The sequence below is a fragment of the Giraffa tippelskirchi genome, chromosome 8, assembly GCF_054371585.1.
Source record: "Giraffa tippelskirchi isolate mGirTip1 chromosome 8, T2T-mGirTip1v1.2.pri, whole genome shotgun sequence".
Classification (NCBI taxonomy): domain Eukaryota; kingdom Metazoa; phylum Chordata; class Mammalia; order Artiodactyla; family Giraffidae; genus Giraffa; species Giraffa tippelskirchi.
Genome location: NC_137282.1, coordinates 3328376 through 3352862, shown reverse-complemented (window position 1 = coordinate 3352862; position 24487 = coordinate 3328376). Strand labels below are relative to the sequence as shown.

Here is a 24487-nt window from a genome sequence, read left to right as displayed (position 1 = left end):
TCCCCCCATGACTGCTCCGATACTTAAAGGAGACAGTGTGGGTCCTGCAAAGACTGGAAGGCACTGACAGACCTTGAGGATTATAACTAAAGCCTGAAAATTCCATACACATCCTGCTGGGTCATTCCTCTTGCAGCTCAGCCTGTGGCTCCCTAACCAGCCCCATGGGGATCCCCTGGGAACTTGTAAGAAATGCAGACTCTCAGGCCCCCCCCCAGTTGGAGGAACCAGAATCTGCATTTCAACAAGATCCGCAGGTATCTGGTAAGCTCACTGGAGATTAAGGGCCTTCCTTGGGCAGATGGTAAAGAACTGGTCTGCAGTGCAGGAAACCCGGGTTCAATCCCTGGGTCAGGGAGATCCCCTGGAGGAGGGTGTGGGAACCCACTCCAGTACTGTTGCCTGGAGAATCCCATGGACAGAGGAGCCTGGTGGGCTACAGTCCGTGGGGGTCGCAAAAAGTCAGACACTACTGAGCGACTAATACTTTCATTTAGAGCTTAAGAAGCACTACTTTTGCACACCACTATATCAAAGACGACTTAGCAACTGAACAACAACAACAAATATGTAAAATAGATAATCAACAAGGCTCTCTTGTATAGCACAGGGACCTCTACCCAATCCTCTGTAATGACCCATATGGGAAAAGATTCTGAAAAAGAATATATGTATAACTGAATCACTTTGCTGCACTCTGAAACTAACACATCACTGCGAATCAACTATTTGTTGTTTAGTCGCTAACTCGTGTCTCACTCTTTTGCCACCCCCATGGGCTGTAGCCCACCAGGCTCCTCTGCCCATGGGATTTCCCAGGCAAGGACACTGGAGTGGGTTGCCATTTCCTTCCCCAGGGGTGAATCAACTATATGCCATTATAAAATTAAAAATTAAAAAAAAAAAGTGCTGTCTTAGTGCAGAGATTCCTAACTTTTTTGATTTGAACAACCAACTGGGATTACTTACGAAAGATTCCCAGGCTGCCTGGGAGTAGACGTTAATCCAGTGCACCAGGGTGAGGCCCTGGATGGGCTTTTTTACCAAGTCTCCCTGTGAGTCTTCCCGCTCAGAGAATTCTGTTAAGCAATACTTGAAACGCACAGTTTTAAAGGCAAAGGGGGAAATCCCGGAGAGACTGTGAACGCCTCTCAGACCAGCCTGGGGCCTGAGGCTTTCTGCCTGCTCACACAAGCCTCGCTGAACCTCTGCGTCCTGCTGAACACAGAGTTCCGCTTTAATCATAAAGCCAGTGAGGGGCTTTTTAATCCCATCGCTCAGGAGGGGACGGAGGCTCCGAGAGGGTGGGTGGTGGCCCGAGGTCCCTCGGCCAGGAAGGAGAATCGGGACCTGATTCAGACCAACTTCTTTCCAGCTGCCAGGGCGCCGGCATGTGTACCCGATCCGGTGAGTCAGCGCGAGCCTGCCGGGACCTTTCCCTCCTTCCCTCTCCTCCTCTGCCCCAGGGGGTGGGAGCCTTCGGGGCTGGAGGGCTTCCTCTGGCTTCCAGCCCTGGTTCCCTCTCTTCTCCAAACCTCCATCTCCTTACCTATGAAACGGGAACAGCATGAGGGCAGAGTTAAAGAAAAAGGCTTTCGGTGAGAGTTAAGGATGAACACATTCCGTTTCCCGGTACCTGCTACGTGCTCAGTGAACGGGAGCCATGTCTGTTACTTGCTTGTAGCTGCGGCAGGACACAAAATTTAGGGATGAAAACTAAGGCGGTGTTTAGGGCCTGGCTCTTCAAAGAGAAACTTTCCCTGAATTCTGACGCATCAGTTGTAGTCAGATGGTTTTGGTTCACAAGATGTATTAGTTTCCTGTGATCTCTGGTACAGATCACCGCAAACGTGGTGACTTAAGACAACAGAGATGTCTTACTGGAGGGGAAATGTGATGGGGGTGGGGAGGATAAATAAGGACTTTGGGATTAACAAACACACACTACTGTACATAAAGCAGGTGATCAACAAGGACCTACGGATAGCACAGGGAACTCTGCTCAGCCTCCTCTAATGATCTGTATGGGAAAAGAACCCGAAAAAAAAAAAGGATTTTGTTGTTGTTCAGTCGCTCAGTTGAGTCCGACCCATTGCGACCCCATGGACTGCAGCACGCCAGGCCTCCCTGTCCATCACCAGCTCCCAGAGCTCGCTAGCCTCTAGAACTGAGAGAACACATTTCTGTTTCTTTCATTTTTATCGAGTTTTATTTTTTAATTTAATTTTCATTTTATGTTGGAGTATAGTTGATTTACAGTGTGTTAGTTTCAGGTGTACGGCTAAGTGATTCAGTTTTATATATATATATATATGATTATATATATTTTTATATATATATATGACTCACTCTAGTCCAACATGGAAAAAAATTAAATTAAAAAATAAAACTCAATGATAGAAAAAGGAAACGGAAATGACAGAGATGTGTTCTCTCCGTTCGAGAGGCTGGCAGTCAGAAACGGGCGTGTGGGCAGTGCTGCCCACCTCCAGGGCCCCCCGGCCTGGGCGGGGAGGTGCTCCCGGCGGCCCTGGCTCCTGGGGGATAATTCCAGGCCTCACCTTCCTCCGCAGGTCTCTGTATGTCTTCTCCTTATCTGTCTCCTCGAAAGAAACTTGTCCCTGGATTTAGGGCCCACCCAGACGATCCAAGGTGATGTCACGGCAAGTTCCTTAATCATGGAGCCATCACAGATAAGGCCGCGTTCCCAGTTCCCAGGCGCGGCGTGCGGCCCCCCTCTCTGCCCCTGGAGAAGGGCGCTCCGTGGGCGGGGACCTGCGAGGGGAAAGGGGCCCGAGGCCGGCTCGCCCGGTCTTCCTCCTCCAGATGCTCCTGGTTCCCAGCGTGCCCCCCTCCCCGCCCCCCACCCCCAGCTTCACGACCCTCAGCTTTGGATCCCCCTGCTTCACCCGGGGCCTTCGGGTTTCCCCATCCAGACTCCCAAGCGTTGAAGGCCCTGGCCAGCCCGGGACAGGCTGATCCTGGCTCAGGTACTTTTCCTCAGACTGGTCACCTGGGGGGGCCGGGGGATGGCAGAGCCAGTGACTCTGAAAGGGTCCCCCAGGCCTGCTCCTCGAGGGGTGGAGGGCATCTCCTTAGGAAGGGGGATATCTGGGTAGACAGCTCTTGCATGGGCCCTTGGAGGAGAACACGGGGGAACCATGGGTTCCACACTGTGCCTGGGGCTGAGCTCCCTTCATTGAAGTGCCAAACTGCTTTTTACAGCCTGAATCCTGGGGTCACATTATAAGGGAGGCTCTGGTAATGATGTTATCAGAGCGGCACTCCCACTGATTCATCATCACTCTCTTTTCTCATTGAAGTTTTGCAACAAAACTGCACAGGAGTCCCCAGCTCTGCCACCATCCTACAGAGCCATCAAGGACACCGAGGCCTAGAGCCGCTAAATGACTTGCCCGAGGTCTCCTGGCTGCCAAGTACAGAGCCAAACAAGCCCGCAACCTTCTTCTCAGCATCCCATCACCTTCTTTTCAGAAATGGCTGCTTTCGTCAGCGCCACACATTAGTCACTCCCTTTGGAAATCAGATAGGAGTTAATTTCATGCCAAGGGTGTCATGGGCTTCCCAGGTGGCGCTAATGGTAAAGAACCCGCCTGCCAATGCAGGAGACGCAGGAGATGCAGGTTCAATCCCTGAGTCGGGAAGATCCCCTGGAGGAGGGCATGGCAACCCACTCCAGTATTCTAGCCTGGAGAATCCCGTGGACAGAGGAGCCTGAGGGGCTACAGTCCACGGGGCTGCAAAGAGTCGGACACGATTGAAGCCACGTAGCACGTGTGCACAAGGGTGCCGTGTTAGAAAAGACGCCTGAATTCTGCAGCACTCCCATCTGGCACGATCACAGGCGTGGGGGGGGGAGTGGGGGTGGAGGACGTGCTCTCCTGGAAGTGGGGGCTCCGCCCGCCCCAGCACAAGCCTTGAGAACCTCAGCCTCTTTCCCTCCATCTTTTCTTTCTCTTCTGGTATGATCACTGAGGGCTGGATGCCTGTAAATTATGTGAAGGAAATTAATCAAAGCTACTTATCTTCCCCCAGCCAGGGATTAACGGTGGGGGACTCTAAAACAGCACAGAGAGGACCCCCAGGAGCTCTGAGATCCCTGTTTATATTTGGAGATGAAACCACACTCAGAAAGGGGAAGGACGCCTTTGCCAGGCAAGCGACCGGGTGACCGCCGGGAAGGGGCTGGGGGAGCCCCCTGGTTTATGGCGGACTCTGCCTCTCCTGCCTCCCAGGCGAGGTTCACGGTGACCTTCAGGAGATGACACTTGGGAAGACTTCTCTTTTCCCAATACCCCCACGCAGTCTTCATTTTCAGGAAAATAATTAATTTTGGAAATAACAAGGTAATAATTAAATGAACTCTATTTTTGGTGGGCTGCCCTCACCGGACACAGAGGCATCAGGGCTGTGCACCCTGGCGTCTCCATCACCTCTCTCTGGAGTCTGCACTTTTTTTTTTTTAATGCTTCAAATGCATCTTTGGGGAAGGATATGAACTCCACCCGTCCAACTCAGGACGTCATTAGGGCCTCAGCGGGCCTGCTGGGCTCTATGGCTGCGGGTGCTAAAAATAACGAGAGGTAAAAAAAAAAAAAATGTGGAAGCAGATTTAAGGGCTCTTCTGCAAAATGAAACCCAGAAGCTGAGCCCTGGGTGGTTCTATTTAAAGGCGATCACCATCTCACCGTTCCCGTGGAGCTACACGTGAAGCCTGTATTCCTGGCGCTGAGCCGGGGGAGGGAGGAGGGTCCGGCCGGGCGGGGACCGCTCCTCCCCCGCGCTCGGCGGCGGGGCCGTGGCCGCCCCCGAGAGGGGCAGGCGGCTGACCTCGGCGCAGCCTTTTCCTTCCACAGGCGTCCCTTTGAATTGAGGAAAGTGAAAATAAAGTTTTTGAGACCAATGTCACAATTTTATCTTCTGTGAAAAGCAAAATCAACGAGGCTCTGAAAACTTACAAGCGGTCAGAAGACTTCGTGTGGCCCTTGCTTTGGAGAAGTAAAGGGAGACAGAGACCCAGAAAGAGACAACGGACAGAGACAGAAAGAGAGAGAGGAAATCGGGCTGCACTGTTCAAAGCAACAGCCAGCAGAAACCTTCTCTCTTTCTGTCTCTTTCTTTCCCCTGCTCACCCCCACCCTTTTATTTATTTATTTATTTATTTTTAACACATCTGGTCTCAATCTTTAGACACCAGTGGACAAAAGCAATTAGACAGCTCTGCTTTCCACGTCAAATGAAAGTCATATATTTTCCATGGCTGTCTCATTTGGTTACCCAGCTCTGCAGAAAGAGCTTAAATGGAATTTAAAATGCGGGGCTTTGCTTGACAGTCCTGTTAGTGACGTGAGAGGTAAGTGCAGCCTCCTCTCCCAGAACCAGGAGAGGAAGAGCGGACGTGACAGGGGTGCCCAGTCTTTCTAACAAGCTGGGCAGGTGGGGGTGTCTTATGATCGCTGGCTCAGGCTTGACCAACCTAGTGGAGGAGGCGACAGGAGCCACCCTGGAAGGTAAAACTTCGACGGTGGCTCCAGTGGTCGGGACTCTGCCAGAGACAGAACGCAGGACAATGCAGCCTAAGCAGAGAAGAGAGTTGGTTCCTATAGCTGGGACGTTTAGGAGAGTGAATCTGGCCAGACAATTCATTCTGAAGCTTCAAACAATGCCGTTCTCGTTCTCTCTTCCCTTGACTCTGCCAAAAGGAACAACTCCAACGAAAGGGTTGCCCGGCATATTTTCTTTTTTAAAAATATTTTTTTAATTTTAAAATTTTATTTGTTTATTTTTATAATTTTATTTGTTTATTTATGGGCTGCATTGGGTCTTCATTGCTGCAAGGGCTTTGCTCTGGTTGTGGCGAATGGGCGCCGGTCACTAGTTGCGCTGCGCGGGGTTCTCACAGCAGAGGCTTCTCTTGTTGGGGACGCGGGGGCCAGTGCACTCCGGCTTCAGTAGCTGTGCTGTGTGGGCTCAGTACTTGGGGCTCCCGAGCACGGACTTCAGTAGCTGTGCTGTGTGGGCTCAGTACCTGGAGCTCCCGGGCTCTGGAGCATGGACCTCAGTAGCTGTGGTGTGTGGGCTCAGTACTTGGGGCTCTGGAGCATGGACTTCAGTAGCTGTGGTGTGTGGGCTCAGTACCTGGGGCTCCTGACCATGGACCTCAGTAGCTGTGGTGTGTGGGCTCAGTACCTGGGGCTTCCGAGCACGGACTTCAGTAGCTGTGGTGTGTGGGCTCAGTACTTGGGGCTCCTGAGCATGGACCTCAGTAGCTGTGGTGTGTGGGCTCAGTACCTGGGGCTTCCGAGCATGAACTTCAGTAACTGTGCTGTGTGGGCTCAGTACTTGGAGCTCCTGAGCATGGACCTCAGTAGCTGTGGTGTGTGGGCTCAGTACCTGGGGCTTCCGAGCATGAACTTCAGTAGCTGTGGTGTGTGGGCTCAGTACTTGGGGCTCCTGAGCATGGACCTCAGTAGCTGTGGTGTGTGGGCTCAGTACCTGGGGCTTCCGAGCACGGACTTCAGTAGCCGTGGTGTGTGGGCTCAGTACTTGGGGCTCCTGAGCATGGACCTCAGTAGCTGTGGTGTGTGGGCTCAGTACTTGGGGCTCCTGAGCATGGACCTCAGTAGCTGTGGTGTGTGGGCTCAGTACCTGGGGCTTCCGAGCATGAACTTCAGTAGCTGTGCTGTGTGGGCTCAGTACTTGGAGCTCCTGAGCATAGACTTCAGTAGCTGTGCTGTGTGGGCTCAGTACCTGGGGCTTCCGAGCAGGGACTTCAGTAGCTGTGCTGTGTGGGCTCAGTACCTGGGGCTTCCGAGCAGGGACTTCAGTAGCTGTGCTGTGTGGGCTCAGTACTTGGGGCTCCTGAGCATGGACCTCAGTAGCTGTGCTGTGTGGGCTCAGTACCTGGGGCTCCTGACCATGGACCTCAGTAGCTGTGGTGTGTGGGCTCAGTACCTGGGGCTTCCGAGCATGGACCTCAGTAGCTGTGCTGTGTGGGCTCAGTACTTGGGGCTCCTGAGCATGGACCTCAGTAGCTGTGCTGTGTGGGCTCAGTACCTGGGGCTTCCGAGCAGGGACCTCAGTAGCTGTGCTGTGTGGGCTCAGTACCTGGGGCTTCCGAGCAGGGACTTCAGTAGCTGTGCTGTGTGGGCTCAGTACCTGGGGCTTCCGAGCAGGGACCTCAGTAGCTGTGCTGTGTGGGCTCAGTACCTGGGGCTTCCGAGCAGGGACCTCAGTAGCTATGGTGCCCAGGCTTAGTTGCTCCTCAGTACGTGGAATTTTCCCGAATCAGGGATCAAACCCATGTTCCCTGCATTGGCAGGGGGACTCTTATCTACTGAGCCGCTGGGAAAGCTCTCCCAAGACTTCCAGCACTGATTCTGGAATGCACTCTCATTGAATGAGGCGCCCAACCTTAAACTGATCACAGCTTTGAGTCGCTGGTCTGTTCCTGGAGATGGGAATGGAGTCCGCTCCAGGAAACCAGAGGACTGAATTTAGGTCGGGGTTTCTGCAGAGAAAAATCCTATCAGAAGAAGGGGGAATGGCTGCAGAGTGCTATAGCTGCCCCACATGGGAGCCCTTGTGAACCCCAGCCGGGCACTCCCCCCAGGCTAATGCAGCTTGGTGCACCCATCATTTACGGGGCTGGTGGCACCCAGCTTCCTCTGGGCGGAAAGCCGCTCCAGGCCCAGGACACAAGGTTGAGTGAGCGGCGATAAAGCTGGGTATCAGCCCGCTTGCTTCCTCAGCAGGACCCTCTTGCACAGTGCAACACCTGAACAACTGTATTTGGCGGCCCCGTTGGGTAGGCAGATGTCCTGACAACCAGCCAAGCCATCTTAGAAGAGATCCTTCCCCCTGAGAGTTCTTGTCTGACAGGCTTAAGCTGTGGCTTCTGCACGAGGCCATACGCAGTAGTCATTTTACAGCTTCGTGTTTGTTCAGCCTTGAGTGTGTGCGGTTAACCCGTGGTGGGGGCGTGCTGGGGACCAGGCCGGACCTGGTTTGGTTGCTGGCTCTGTCCTTAAGCATCTAGGCCTTCCTGTTCTCGTCCTGATGCTTTTCTGGGTCTCAACCTCCTCAGGGGGACAAGAAAATGAAAGTGAAAGTGTCAGTAGCTCAATCGTGTCTGACTCTGTGCAACCCCATAGCCCTCCAGGCTCCTCTGTCCATAGGATTTCCCAGGTAAGAAATCTGGAGTGGGTAGCCTTTCCCTCCTCGAGGGGATCTTCCCGACCCAGGGATCAAACCCGAGTCTCCTGCATTGCAGGCGGATTCTTTACCAGCTGAGCCACCAGGGACGCCCCTGCGGGACAGGAGGACCCTCCCCGACACTCCCCCCTCCCACCCAAAGCCCCGATTGGGAGGAGGTCTGGGGGCTTGGGGGTCTCTGCTTTCCTCCCAGTCTTCCAGAGCCAGTATCAGCAGAAGCAAGTCTTTCCTCTCCCTGCGGGCCCCGCCCCCAGCCGGCCCCTTCAGATGTGTGAACCTCGTGGTTTTACTGCCTTAGTCAGATCCCGCAGCTCCAGGGCGTCCTCAGGATGTCATTTCCCTCCGCCTCTGCACTGATGACACACAACCCCACCTTTCTGCCTGTTAGGCAAATTAGCACCCACTCACCAGCGGGGCCCTGCAAAGCCAGTCCGAAAGGAGGAAAATGCAAAGCAGAGCAGTGGGACCTCTGTCCGGTGGGGTCGGGCACTCACTGGCTGGGCAGAGGGAGGGCCATGAAACAGGGGTGTCTGTAGGGGAGGGCGGGACACGGCGCTGATACCCCAACTTCCCCTGCTGGCCCCGGGAGCCCCTGAGGGGGCAGATGCACTCCTACAGATCTCATAGGTGGGCATTGAACACGCCTGTTTGCGTGTGACGATAGCGAATTCTAGTGACAGGACAGAGCTCCACAAGGATCTTGATGACCCTGTTATCTGACAGAAACCAAACTTCCTTTTGGGTCCTTCTGCCTGGTCCCGCCCATCTCAGACCTGCGAAAGCCAGGGCACAGTGGCCAAGATCAGACCCCAAGGAGCTGCTCTGGGTGGGACTGGGGACCGTGTGCAATGTCCTTTGGGGAGAGCTGGTCTGGTTCTGCTTTACTACTCGCAGCCAAATGGATCTTCCAAGGCCAGTGGATTGGGGTCATGGGTCTGGGTGGGGTTAAGCAATGCCTGTGGGTGCCACTGGGTGCCACTAGTGGAGTATTTTGGGGGCTAAACAACCCGTCACACACACAAGGAAGCATGATATCTATCATTCGATGTCTTCGTGGATCAGATTATACACGGGGAAGCGTAATAACCATGATGACCATGATGCCTATACTCAGGGAGCCTTGTTCAGTCCTCAGAGCCTCCCCGCTTCTTTTTGGCTCTGCTGAGAGGCTTGCAGGATCCTAGTTCCCTGACCAGGGGTTGAACCCAGGCCCTCGGCAGTGAGAGCACAGAGTCCTAACCACTGGACCCCCAGGACATTAAAAAAAATTTTAATTATTTATTTTATTGAAGTATAGTTGACTTTCAATAGTTAATTTCTGCTGTATAGCAAAGTGACTCAGTTATGCACATGAATATTCTTCTTCATATGCTTTTCTGCTGTAGTTTACTCCAGGAGATTGAATACAGTTCTCTGTACTATCCAGTAAGACCTTGTTGTTTACATATTCTTGATATAATATTCGATAGTATGCATCTTCTAATTCCAGACTCCCAGCGCTTCCTCTCCCCACCACCACCCCTTGGCAACCACAGTCTAGAACCCTTTTATACAGAGGGTATGCAGTTCAGAGCTTGAGCTACTGGCCTCAGATCCTCACTCCTCCAGTGAGAAAACCTCAATAAATTACCCTCCTGGAGCCTCCATTTGCTTAGCTATAACCTCCAAGAGCATATGGCCTCTGACCTCACAGTTTCAGAAAAAGTTCATTGCAGTAATCCATGTGAGACTCTTGAAGTCTTCCCCAGGTGACTCAGTGGAAAAAAATCCACCTGCCAATGCATTAGACACAGGTTCTATCCCTGGGTCAGGAAGATTCCCTTACAGAAGGAAGTGGAAACCCTCTCCAGCATTCTTGCCGGGAGAATCCCATGGACAGAGGAGCCTGGTGGAATACAGTCCATGGGGTTGAAAAAAAGGAGTCGGACACGATTTAGTGACTGAGCATGCACGCTCATGCATACGAGGCTCTTAGTTCATGGTCAGATGTGGAATAAAGTTTCAATACAAGTTGGCGACTGCTGTTAGGATCTGTGAACTCATTTGACTATAATAACCCCTTTGGAGTCATTTTCTTCGTTTGAAGATATTTTCTTCTTTGGCTGAAGGAGGAAAATGAGACCAGAAAGTGGAAACACAAGCCTGGGGGCTGGGGAGGTCATGGAGCGAGAAAGAGGAGATTTGGGGTCAGGAGGCCAGGTGACACACACCAGCGGCATCGTGGGGGCAGAGGCTCGCGCTCTGGGTGAGTCTGAGTCCCCCTCAGAGTGTGGAGGAGGGGTCACGGCCCAGAGGACTGGGACAGGGCGTTAGGGGGCCACTCAGGCAAGGGGCCGAGACTTTACGGTGAGGAGAGAGTAACAGGCTTGGTTGGCGTTTTAGCTTTTGCCAAAGAAAAGAGGCAATTCCCTCGTGGTCCAGTGGTTAGGACTCCAAGCTTTCACTCACGGAGCCCAGGTTCGATCCCTCACTGGGAAACCGAGATCCTGCAAGCCAAGTGGTAGAGCCAAAAAAACCCCAAAACAGCAACAACAACAAAACGGCAAAAGTATGAAAACAACTTTACCCTCTAACAAAATTGAGAGGATAGTCTCAGCCATGTGCTCCTTCTGAGAACAACAAAAAAAATCTGAACTTTTTCTCTGATGAAAGTATCTATAGTCTTCTTTACTTCATTTTTGACTGACATGTCACATTCATAAAGAGGAGTACTTCCCCCCTCCCCCCACAAAAATGTTTGAAGGCCTGGTCAATTTTTAAGGCCTTTCCTGAATCCTTGTTATTTCTGCTGTCTTGTCTTATTTCTGGGTTTTCTCTTTGGTGATTGTTAACCGGCCTCAGTCACGGTGGTCGGTGGTCGTTCACAGGCCTGCTAAGTGGCTTTCACCGACTTCAGGAAAGCCCGAGACTCTGCAAGATTTGCAATTTCACCTGATGAACTGATTTGCATTGAATTTGAATTGTAATTTTGGATGTTGCTACAAACCACAAGTGTCGATGTGATGGGTGGAGGTGGCCGCTGGTGTGAAACAGGGAGAGACTGTGTTATGGTCCATTAGCATAGAGTTTCCCCTTACGACAACTTCTGCTTCATAAGCAAGTCATAACTGTAGGCACTTGGGCAACAAATTCTCAAATAACAACCATATCCCGTGTAGGCATGAGGCACATGGTTTTGATGAACACAGGGCTCCACGGCCAGAGATGTGGCTAAAAACTTCTTTATATAGGTGATTAGTGTGGGATGACAGAGGGCAGGAAAGCCATGATAGTAACAGATTATAACACAGTGAATAAAATAGGAAACTACCAGTCCCTTCTGATATAAATAAATAAATGTCTCAATCGAAAGTTTGATGAGAAATGAAGTATCTACATGGTTTCAATGGTGTCCACAGAATACTGATGAAAGAGGAGAGAATCACTTTTGAGGAGCCTGGTAAATACCATCAAAGAACCGAAAGACTGGCATATGCCTTGTGTAAAATTGATAGCTAGTGGGAAGCTGCTGTATAAGGCAGGGTGCTGGACTCAGTGCTCTGTGATGACCTAGATTTAGTAGGTGGGAGGGAGGCTTAAGAGAGAGGGAGGGGGTAAATGTATACTTCCCGCTGATTGGTGGTGGTGTACAGCAGAGGCTAACATAACATTGTAAAGCAGTGATACTCCAGTGAAACAAGCAAACCAAAAGAACATCACCAGCACCCGCGCAAACTGAGACCACGCCCCACACGGCAGGACGCAGAGAACGCAGCATCACCTCTGCAATCTTCCCGCCAAAGAGGCGCTCTTCCTTCCTAAATCTAATCCGGGGGAAACCTCGAATCAAACCCAAACTGAGGGACATTCTGTACAAGTCTGGACCTCATCTTCAAAAGTGTCAAGGCCATAGAAAACAAGGGAAAAAATGAGCTGCTCCAAAAGGAAGCAGCCAGGAGAGGCAGGATGATCTACGTGTGGGTGATTCTGAGTTGGATCCCTCCGCTGGGAAAAGGCTATTTGCGGGCTAGTTGTTAAGACTTGAATGGGGCTTGAGGGTTACGTGGCAGCAACGTACCAGGCTAATTTCCTAACTCTTCAAAGGGTTGGACTCCATGTAGGATGTCCTGTAGAAAAGTGTGCAGAAACTGCAGGGCACGGGGTCTGCAGTGGTTTAGTGGGGGTTTAGTCACTCAGTCGTGTCTGACTCTTTGTGACCCCATGGACTGTAGCCCGCCAGGCTCCTCTGTCCATGGGATTCTCCAGGCAAGGATACTGGCGTGGCTTGCCATTTCCTCCTCCAGGGGATCTTCCTGACCCAGGGATCGAACCCGCCTCTTCTGCATTTGAAATCCTGGTGTGACATTTTCACAGAGATGCCAGGAAGCAATTAAATATGATCTGGAAACAGGAAGAAAGATCTCAGGGAGCAACGTGAATGTGGGGTTTATGTGCTTGGAAGCCAAGAGAGCAACTGAGCTTAGTGAGGAGGGGGTGAGAGGGAGAACATGGGGGAGGGGGAGAGCTTGGGGGGGAAGAGTATGGGGGAGGAGGGAGGGAAAATATGGGGGGGAAGAGTATGGGGGAGGGAGAGTATGGGGAGGGGAGGGAGAGTATGGGGAGGGGAGGGAGAGTATGGGGAGGGGAGGGGGAGGGAGAGTATGGGGAGGGGAGGGGGAGGGAGAGTATGGGGAGGGGAGGGAGAGTATGGGGAGGGGAGGGGGAGGGAGAGTATGGGGGGAAGAGTATGGGGGAGGGAGAGTATGGGGAGGGGAGGGGCAGGGAGAGTATGGGGAGGGGAGGGAGAGTATGGGGGGAAGAGTATGGGGGAGGGAGAGTAGGGGGAGGGGAGGGAGAGTATGGGGGGAAGAGTATGGGGGAGGGAGAGTAGGGGGAGGGGAGGGAGAGTATGGGGAGGGGAGGGAGAGTATGGGGAGGGGAGGGGGAGGGGAGGGAGAGTATGGGGAGGGGAGGGGGAGGGAGAGTATGGGGGGAACAGTATGGGGGAGGGAGAGTAGGGGGAGGGAAGGGAGAGTATGGGGAGGGGAGGGGGAGGGAGAGTATGGGGGGAAGAGTATGGGGGAGGGAGAGTAGGGGGAGGGGAGGGAGAGTATGGGGAGGGGAGGGGGATTATGGGGGAGAGTAGGGGGAGGGGAGGGAGAGTATGGGGAGGGGAGGGGGAGGGAGAGTATGGGGGGAACAGTATGGGGGAGGGAGAGTAGGGGGAGGGGAGGGAGAGTATGGGGAGGGGAGGGGAGGGAGAGTATGGGGAGGGGAGGGGAGGGAGAGTATGGGGAGGGGAGGGGGAGGGAGAGTATGGGGGGAACAGTATGGGGGAGGGAGAGTAGGGGGAGGGGAGGGGGAGTATGGGGAGGGGAGGGGAGGGAGAGTATGGGGAGGGGAGGGGAGGGAGAGTATGGGGAGGGGAGGGGGAGGGAGAGTATGGGGAGGGGAGGGAGAGTATGGGGAGGGGAGGGGGAGGGAGAGTAGGGGGAGGGGAGGGAGAGTATGGGGAGGGGAGGGGGATTATGGGGGAGAGTATGGGGGAGGGGAGGGAGAGTATGGGGAGGGGAGGGGGAGGGAGAGTATGGGGGGAACAGTATGGGGGAGGGAGAGTAGGGGGAGGGGAGGGAGAGTATGGGGAGGGGAGGGGAGGGAGAGTATGGGGAGGGGAGGGGAGGGAGAGTATGGGGAGGGGAGGGGGAGGGAGAGTATGGGGAGGGGAGGGAGAGTATGGGGAGGGGAGGGGGAGGGAGAGTAGGGGGAGGGGAGGGAGATTATGGGGAGGGGAAGGGGAGGGAGAGTATGGGGAGGGGAGGGGGAGGGAAGGTATGGGGGAGGGCAGGGGACAGTTTACCGGCCCTGTGACCGTGGGACTTTATCCATCTGTGCCTCAGTTTCCCCGTCAGTTAAATAGGGATCATACTAGCTCCTGTTCCTAGGACCACTACGGAAGTTAAAGCTGTTGAGGCTTTTTTTTCCTACCCCAGCCCTTAAAGATGTTGAAGCTTGATAACTACTTGGAGCCATGGACAGCACTGTGTAAGTGTGTGCAGTTAAACAAGTGTGAACCCCAACAGCAGTCCAGCCACAGACACATCCCTGCCCCTGCTGCAGTGGGAGTGATGTTCCCCTTACACCCAGAGGCCAGTCTAGCCATTTGGTTGTTGGCAGATGGGAGAGCCTGTGCAGTCGCTCACGAGAATCCATGACGGCTTTGGTACATGTGGCCCTGGAGGTGACCACAGAGGGGGCTGCGGGGGGTGGAGAGAAGGCCTGAGTTTCCGCAGGCCTGTCCTGGACACGCTGTCCTTCCAGTCTCAGCCTAGTCGTAGGAGAGCCGGCAGGTTCTGCAACATGGATGAGCCTCGAAGACCTGATGTCACCAAAGGACAGATAGTGTGTGCTTCCTCTCTCTGGGGTCCCTGGGTATCTAACTCATCAAGACAGGAGGAGAATGGCGGTAGCCAGGGGCTGGGCAGGCGGGGATGGGTAGTCGCTATTTCACGTGGGCAGGGTCAGTTTTGCAAGATGAACAGAGCTCTGGAGATGGTGGTGGTGCCCACTGCACAGCAGTGTAAAAGGGCTTCATCTCACTGAACTGGTCTTTGTTTGTTGTTTTTTGGCCTTGAGGCATGCGGGGATCTTAGTTCCCTGTCCACCAAATGACCACGTGGAAGCGGGCAATACTGACCACTGACCACCAGGGAGGTCTAAACTATAGTCTTAGAAATGGCCGAGAGGGAAGACTTTAGATGGGTATTTTTACTACATGAGAAGTTCTTAAAAAAATGCAGATTCTGGATTTCCCTGGTGGTCCAGTGGCTAGGAATCCGCCTGCCAGTGCAAGGGACAGGGGTTTGACCTGTGGTCCGGGAAGATCCCAGAGGATGCTCGGGGCAACTAAGCCCAAGCACCACAACTACTGAGCCCGAGCACCTGGAGCCTGTGCTTGGCAACAAAGCAGCCGCCCCGAGGAGAAGCCTGGGCACGACTGGAGAGCAGCCCCCACTCTCTCCAACCAGAGGAAACCCGCGCAGCAACGAAGACCCAGGGCAGCCAGAACCACTTTTAAATAAATAAATACATTTTAAAATAGGCAGATTCTGACTCAGCACTTTAGGAGCGGGGCTTGAGATCTTGCATTTCTGTAAACCTCCCAGGGGAGGCGGGTGACGCATGATGCAAGAGCAAGCTCTGTGCCAAGAGCACACTCTGAGTTCCAAGCTGCCACACAGCCAAACCAGGTACCTTTAGCTCCTCTTTAACAGCCCTGGCACCTGCTTCGCATTAAAGCTATAGGAACGGCTTGAGTGAAATGCAACTGGACTCTAAGCCCTTTGAGAGCTCTGGCCTCCTCTTTCGACACTCGGAGAAGCTGCCAAGAAAGCTTCCATCACAATGGACACAACCCCAGCAAAACAGTTCTAGAGCCAGGGATATTTCCTGATTCTCTCGTGTTGGTCTGGTCTGTTTCTAGGGGAGCTCGTCCAACGGGTCTGAGCCTGCATCTTTCCTTTGGTTAGCCCCCCAACACAGGGACCACCCCTGCGATGTCACCTTTTTAGCACTGCAGCTGGTGCATCATAGGCGTCCGATAAACACGCACTGAAGGGAAATAGCTAGCACATCCTCAGTGCTTATAAAGCCGTGTTCCGAGACGTTTACACAGTGGGTTACATTTTCCCAAAAAGGGCATAAAATATCTCCAATCCTAAATGTTCTTACAGTGTGACCTGGATGTTCTTCCTATTGAGAAATAGAGTTCTGGTCTCTCCCCTTGAACCTGGGAGGACTCAATGTGGATCAAACTCACATGTCAAGGACTGTTTGCACAAGTTTTCAAATGCTGTATCTTTTTTTTCTAAGATTTTTTTTTTTTAATGTGGGCCATTTTTAAAGTCTTTTTTAAAAATTTTATGTATTTATTTATGTTTGGCTGCGCTGGGGTCTTCTTTGTGTGTGCGGGCTTCCCTGGTTGCAGAGCGCGGGGGCTCCTCTCTAGCTGCGGTGCGGGGGCTCCTCATCCTGGCGGCTTCTCTCCCCACAGAGCGCGGGTTCTAGAGCACAGGCTCCATAGTCGTGGTGCACTGGCTGAGTTGATCGGGGAGGCATGTGGGATCGTCCCAAACCGGAGATGGAATTCGTGTCTTCTACACTGGGAGGCAGATCCTTAACCAGTAGACAACCAAGGAAGTCCCCATTTTTAAAATCTTTATTGAATTTGTTACAGGGTTGTTTCTGTTTTACGTTTTGGTTTTTTTGGCCATTAAGCATAGGATCTGAGCTCCCTGACTAGGCGTCAGCCTGCACGCCCTGCATTGGAGGTGAAGTCTTAACCACTGGCCTGCCAGTGAAGTCCCAAATGCTGTATCTTTGAATTTAAATTTTATTTTCATTTTATTGGTTTTTTTTTTTTTTGGCCATGTGTTTTGTGGGATCTTAGTTCCCCGACCAGGGATCACACTCAGGCCCTGTGAGTGAAAGCAGGGAGTCCTAACCATTGGTCCACTAAGGAATTCCCTCCAATGCTGGATCTTTGGAGAAAAGATCTTTCTAGAATCGGAGCAGAACTTCTTCCTGTATTAGCCAACAATGTCAGAAAAGGGCTGGATGATGAAGCTCCCATCAGTAGGTTTGCAATACGTTATTCTTAGGGATCTGTGGGTTTGCTGGGGGCGGGTTGAACTAGGCTGTGTTCAGCTGGAAGGAGGGTCTGGTTGGGCTGCACATGTCTGCCATCCTTTTCTAGAACTAGGGGTTCACCTTGGTTGTTCTTGGGCAAGGGCGTTGGCTCAAGAGAGCCACCTAAACCCTGCCAGTGCTTTTGGAACCCCTCCAGCATCTCATTGACTTGTATCCCTGTGGTCAAAACACACTTCACAGCCGAACCCACAGTCAAGGGAAAGAAGGAAAGTGAATATTTTTAATAGCCACACATTTTCCAATGTTAACATATTTAGAAGTGTTCGGAGATCTTGTATATATGGTGACCACGCCCTCATTCCATTCAGTACCCTGACCACAGTATTTTCAGAGGCTGCCTGGTAGCCCATCCTCTAAATGTGCTCCAGTGAACTTCATCTCTCCCCAGTGGTTGGACATTTAGATTGTTCTCTTTTATTGCTGCTATAATTAATATTACAACAGCCCATGGATCTTGGCTCACATTTCATGATGATTTTCTTAGAAATGAAATTCCTAGAAATGAAATTTCTAATCAAAGGGACTCAAAATTTTAAGGCTGTGGACAGAGAATTAATGGCAGAGAGCTTTGTTCAAACTCCCTCTTCAAAATATTACACACAGACTGGACTCTATAAACGGAAACTCACTAATTAGATTCTTCCTTGTAGAACATGTGAGCTTCAAGTGAGTTTGGGTAGCATAAGCCAATTTTGCCCAGGATTGGTCACCCACGAAAATGGGAAATTTACATTTTACCAGGAGAGAAACCCAATGCTGAGACTCTTAGTGAAGAGTCAGCACATTTATTTTGCAAAACACAGTGGAGCAACATAGAACTAAACCACGCTTTCTGTGAAAAGTATTTCTTTTTTTGTTGTAGAATTCAATTGCTAAACCACACATGATGACCAAGATGTATTACACTTTTTTAAACTGAGTTCGCGTTCTGGCCCCCACCATCAAACTTGGTGGAGTCCAGATTGGTCATTTTTGAGAGGACACACAGGTGCCCACACAGCCAGGGTTACTATATATGCAGTCACAACCACAGGGGGAGTTAGTCCGCAGGCTATGGCCCTTTCTGGAGCGGTAAAGTGATGCCCTGCACTCCCAGCTAGTTATACAAGAACTGTGGGCCTTATGCTAAGCAGAGGTGAGACACGAGGGAAGGGGCAGGGCACGACCTTTAAAAGAATGAGCAGCCGTTGAGGACCTAACAAACCGCTTAGAACCGACCCGGCCCAAGATGGCAAAAGATTCAACCTCCGCTGGACCTTGAGTCTCATTACATGCTCGCTGGAACACATCAGCCTGAGTGACACTCCCACAGGCACCGAGCAGTCTGAGGCCAACCAGGAAAGGCCGAAAGTGGGCGGTGGCCCAATTCCTGGAAACCTCTGCCCCTCTCCCAAATAGTTGGAATAATCTTCCCACTCAATACCCGATGAAATTTATCCAGTCCGTAAGAACTAACCACCCCATTCGGTGGGGCCTCTGGCTTTCTGAGACGGCCTGCGCTCGGTCTACGGGGGTGTCTCCCTGGATAACTCTGCTTTCACCCCGCTTCCGCTTGCTCTCTCATTCCTTCCTACAGGAAGCCCAGGACCCCCGCTTGGTGTCCCGTCCCGGGGACTCTCCTGCGACTGGGATGTGATCTTCCTCCTGCCCCATTTTCTTCCTGCAACAGAGGTATGCCGGGCTTCTGTTTGATGCGATTCCCGATGCGTTTCTTCCTTGTGTGCACGCTCAGTCGTTCAGTCCTGTCCGACTCTTTGCGACCCCACGGACTGTAGCCCGCCAGGCTCCTCTGTCCGTGGAATTCTCCAGGCAAGAATACTGGAGTGGGTTGCATTTCCTCCTCCAGAGTATCTTCCTGACCCAGGGATGGAACCCCCGTCTCTTACGTCTCCTGCATTGGCAGGCAAATTCTTTACCACTAGTGCCAAAAATCTGGGAAGCCCCAAATCTGGGCCTTAGAGAGCCTTGCCCACATCTATTTGAAGGTGGGTATCTCTGCAGGCAGCTCCGAGGGTGACTCCACTCTTTCGGGACCAAGCTCAGCCATGGGGGTTTTCGCCGACACTCTCAAGGTGCAGTCACGTACAGCTCAGTCCTCCCAGGCACCCACCCGGCCGTCTGTGTACCTGGTCCTGCCCCTCAGGAAGGGCTGTTAGAACAGGCCCAGATTCTAAGGCCTGCAGAGCCACCACCTTCTCTTCCACTCTTGAAGCTCGCAGCCACCATCTCCTTGGCCTCAAATACTTCAGATTAATCCCCTTAGTGGGCCTAAGCGTGGCGTGAAAATGCAGACCCTCACCAAAACTGGCCAGTACGTAAATGAAAGACACAAGTGGCATTGTTACCCCCCAAACTGGATTTGTGTCTTGGTGAGTTCTGAGGCAAAAGACACAACCAAGCCAAAGATTATCACTTGCGGTGAGTAAGGAGAACATCAGGGATCTTTCTCAAAACAGTGTCTCCAGGAACAACAAAATTGGGGAAGTTTTAAACTATGAGTACATGCATATTCATGAAGGGCCTTGAGCAGAGGAGAATCCAGCATAGAACTGGGGCAAAGGTTGACAGACTCCAAGTTTTAGTTTAGTTGCTCGAAGTCACCAGGGTCAACATCATCACCCACCCTCCTCTTGGGTGAGGACCTTATTTCCTGCAGAACTCAAAGGTACTACTATGTTTGATATAATAATAATAATACCTTCCTCCTGAGGAGGAACCAGGACTCGCTTTATCACTGCACTGTGGTCGGACTGCCTCTTCTCTGCTCCTTCATTCCTTCGTTCCTTTAAGATCGTTAATTACGGAGAGCTGTTTAAGGGACAAGCACTGTGATGGGCTTAGACCAAGATGGCTTCTCTTAGGTCAAGAAAGCCATGCTTAGTTCTCTTTCCCTGGGGACCCCCTAACCTATCTACTTACCGTATAAGACCTTAGGGAGTGGTGGGCTTGCGGCACACCGGGGAGCACATGGCCTGTCTAAAGGGGATCAACGTGACTTGCATTTTGCCCGTTTTTGCTGTGTGAATATAAGGGACCAGAGGAGCTCCATCTTTGTGTTTTCCAAGAGAACCTAGAAATTTAGATTTTCATAAGAAATCTCCCACTGTTTGAACATTGCAATGCATATTTAAAATCTGTATTAAATTCTTCAAGGCCAAATAAGGATTTCCTGGGCCTCCGATTTCAACTTGTGGCCTCAACCTCAGAAAACATAGGGGGAGGCCATTGCACCAAACAGCTTCCCTTTTTCCCACAGAAAACACACAAAAAGGCTGTGTTTTTCCCCTGGGGCCCAGGAAGTCAGAGTTCCAGGTTCAAAGGCTGGTTACCTTCTCTGGAGGGATGAAGGGGAAGGGGGTGGGGAAACACCCTTCATTCTTTCTGGGGGAGTCAAGGAGAAAGGAGTCCTTTCTCGGCCAGGATGGCTGATGGAGAACATTACAGGCTTGAGTGTTTGGATGGCTGCTAGTTGGAAAGTCAGACATAAATAACGCGTAATAATTACATTTATTTATTTAAAAATTAAAAAAAATGTATATTGGAGTATAGGTTTTTTAACAAGAATATTTACTTATTTGGCTGCACCGGGTCTTAGCTGCAGCATGTGGGATCATATTCATCACAACTCTCAGCTGTGACATGCAGGATCTAGTTTCCTGACCAGGGTCTGAACCCAGGTCCCCTGACTGGGAGCGTGGAGTCGTAGCCACTGGGCCACCAGGGAAGTGCATGGAGTATACCTGATTAACAGCATTGTGTTGGTGTCAAGTATACAGCAAAGTGCTTCAGTCGTACATATATTAATGTGTGCGTGCATGCGTGCTAAGTCACTTCAGTCATTTCTGACTCCTTGCGATCTAAAGGACTGTACCCCACCAGGCTCCTCTGTCCGTGGGATTCTCCAGGCAAGAATACTGGAGCGGCTTGCCATGCCCTCCTCCAGGGGATCTTCCCGACCTGGGGATCGGACCTGTGTCTCTTGCGTCTCCTTTGCTGGCAGACACGTTCTTTACCACTAGCGCCCCCTGGGAAGCCCTCATAATTAATACGTCTATGCATCCTGTTTTCATTCTTCAGGATTGAAGGACCGGCAAAGGCTTTCTACCTGGGGCGTGGTGTGAGCAGGCCTGCAGCTTTGCAAGTCACGCTGCAGTTTGGGGCCTATGTCAGGATGGATTAAGAGGCCAAAGCGGGTGGGTGCAGGCAGACCCGTCCGTGGAAGGGCTGATGCGGGTGTGGGTGGGGAGAGAGGAAGGGGCCGTCACGGGCCCAGTGACACAAGAAGAATTGGCAGGAAATGAGGCTCCGGGGAGGGGAAGCAATCAAGATCGCAATCTGGGTGGCTTCGCTCTCCCTTCCTCTCCCAGGTCCCTCAGGATGCTGCTGGGGAAAGCGACGGTTTCAAAGGAAGAGGTGATGCTCACCGTCAGCAAGGCTTGCAGACTAAAGCTGCTCTTCCCCTTGCAAACCATGCAGCTGTGACATGCACTGAGGTTTACATTTTAACATCTCTGATGCTAGGATACATCAAGTGACCCATGGCATGCTGGAGTTCAATTGGTGTTTGTTACGGGCTAAATTATATCCCATACAGTTCTTCTGTTTAAGCCCTAACCCCCAGCACCTTGAAATATGTCTGTATTTGTATTCCTAAGGTGTTGGGGGAGGAGTTTGGGGTTAGCAGACACAAACTATTATACGCAGAATGGATAAACAACAAGGTCCTTCAGTCTAGCACAGGGAACTATACTCAATATCCTGTGATAAACCATAGTGGAAAAGGATATATATATAACTGAGTCACCTTATCGTGCAGCAGAAATTAACACATGATAAATCGACTTCAATAAAAAAACAATGTGTCTGTATTTGTAGGTAAGGTCTTTAAAGAGGTAATGAAGTTGGAACTTCCCCGGTGGTCCAGTGGTTAAGATCCTGAGCTTGCAATGCAGGGGGTATGGGTCTGAGCCCTGGTGGGAAATAGGATTCCATATGCCGTCTGGCCCAAAAGCAAAAGAACAGGTAAGCGGATGCGGTAACGCTTGTACCATATGTTAAAAAGTCACATCTGTACACATCAGAGCAGAAAACCAAATAAATAATAAAGAGATCTTTAAAAAAAAGAAGCGACAAAGTTAAAAATAAAGCCTTCAGGGTGGGTCTTACTCCGATATGACTGGTGCTCTTATAAGAAGGGGAGATTCAGGCACAGACACATAGGAAGGCCCAGGCCCGTGAAGACCCAGGGAGAAGTGAGCCGTCTGCAAACAAGGAGAGAGGCCTCCAGAAGTAAGAGCCCAGCTGACACCTTGATCTTGAACCTCCAGCCTCAAGACTGGGAGACAGTAGGTCTGTTGTTTAAGCCACCCAGCCTGGGGTTCTTGGTGATGGCAGCCCTTGCAGTTGAATACAGTGGGCTTTTTCTTTCTCAACGGTGCACGGCGTAGTGGTGGATCTTAACACTGATGCGGTCTAAGCGTGCTGGAGTCTGTGAACTCACGTGCGTCATTGTTTTCCCTTTTGTTACTTACGGTCTTTATTCATGTATACAGTTCAGTTCAGTCAATCATTCGTGTCCGAAGCTTTGCGACCCCATGAACCGCAGCATGCCAGGCCTCCCTGTCCATCACCAACTCCCGGAGTTTACCCAAACCCATGTCCATCAAGTCGGTGATGCCACCCAGCCATCTCATCCTCTGTCATCCCCTTCTCCTCCTGCTCCCAATTCCTCTCAGCATTAGGGTCTTTTCCAATGAGTCAACTCTTCCCATGAGGTGGCCAAAGTACTGGAGTTTCACCTTCAACATCAGTCCTTCCAGTGAACACTCAGGACTGATCTCCTTTAGGACGGACTGGTTGGATCTCCTTGCAGTCCAAGGGACTCTCAAGAGTCTTCTCCAACACCACAGGTCAAAAGCATCAATTCTTCGGTGCTCAGCTTTCTTCACAGTCCAACTCTCGCATTCATATATGACTACTGGAAAAACCATAGCCTTGTATACATGACTCTGACTAAGGTCACTGTACCATTTATCACCCTCCTTGGGATAATTTTAAAAGTGGAAAGGGAGCTTCTATTAGTAATGATTCAGGGACTACTGGGGGGTAGCCTGGCATGGTCCCGGGGGGGTATGGACCCCCAGCCCCCTCAACTCCCCCTGGAGGATGTTAGAAAGAAAGCGTGGCATTTACCCAGGGGGACCTCACCCCCAAGTGCCAGGGCCCAGGCCACCGCCTGCCCAACGACGGCACAGATGATGCCGCCCACTGAGACAAAGGAGCCGGGAGTTCCTTGGTTACTCAGACAGCCCTGGATTCAGGGTGGCGCTCTTTGAAAAGGCCGGAAAAGATATCTTTGTTTCGAAACCGGTTAAACTCTCCGTCTCAAACATATCTTTCTCAACTGATCTGCCACAAGGTGGGAAATTCCCATGGGGCTTCCTTTTTCGAGTTCACGCATCACGGAGTCTTATAAAAACGTGAAAGCAAAAATGACCCTTGAAAAGTGACAGCTTATTCAGCGATTAAACCATAACGTCTGTGGGCTAATTAGGAAAAATCATTGACTGAGCACCAGCTACGTGTTTTATATACATCGTCTCGCTGGATTTTTCACAATGAACCTGGTAGGGTAAATAATACTACCTCCATTTTCTGCAGGGGGAAGCTAGTGCTCAAAGCGGTTCCGGGCCTGTTCAGGCCCACGCAGCTGAAAGGCGGGACCAGGATTCTCAGGGGGCTTCCTTGACTCGGTCGCTGTTTTTTCTGCTCTGCTGTCTGCGTCCTTTCTTCCTTTCGTCAACTACAAATTGGAGCTTGCCAAGGGCATTTGCCACCTGCCTCTGCCGAGGCAGCTGCTGACACTCGACACCCCCTGCGGGGAATGCAGGGTGGAGAGTGAGGCCCCCTGTGCTCCAGGGAAACTGGTGGGACAGGTCTCTAGATGGTTAGATATTTTCAGGAACTGATTTCATGATCCCAATGCGTGCATCTCTTCATACCTAGGGGCTTCCCTGATGGCTCAGTTGGTAAAGAATCCTCCTGCAATGCAGGAGACCCCGGTTCAAATTTCTGGATCGATCGGAAAGATCCCCTGGAGCAGGGATAGGCTGCCCACTCCAGTATTCTGGTCTGGAGAATTCCATGGACTGTATAGTCTATGGGGTTGCAAAGAGTCAGATATGACTGAGCGACTTTCACTTTCATACCTTGAAAAGCACTAAATCCCTTCATGGTGACATCAGTTCCTCACGACTAGCAGAAGGCCTGGTGCAAAGTAAGCTCTTGATTGCACTGAACTCCCCCTCACTGAAATCTTACATACTGACCCCCCCACAGCCTCTTCGGAGCAGACTTGCAGGGCTCTCCGAGGCGCTGTCCCCCAGGCTGCAGGCCTCGTTTTGCCCCCAATAAAGCTTAACTTGCAACTCACATTGTGCACCTTGTTAGTTGATGCTTCCGTCTTTTAAAAATTTTTATTTATTTTTTTATTGGAGTATAGTTGACTTACAATGTTGTGTTAGTTTCAGGTGTACAGCATAGCAACTCAGAATACATATATATATAA

At 51.4% G+C, this 24487-nt stretch overlaps 1 long non-coding RNA gene across 1 annotated transcript in view; it reads left to right on the top strand.

Annotated features, from left to right (window-relative positions):
- The first annotated feature begins 5352 nt into the window (after positions 1-5352).
- The window catches only part of LOC145517818 (uncharacterized), a 52132-nt gene continuing 32997 nt past the window's right edge, over positions 5353-24487 (top strand). The window contains exons 1-2 of the long non-coding RNA XR_014062358.1: positions 5353-5374; positions 18497-18591. This is a non-coding gene — a long non-coding RNA (uncharacterized LOC145517818). The remainder of the gene's footprint in view (positions 5375-18496; positions 18592-24487) is intronic.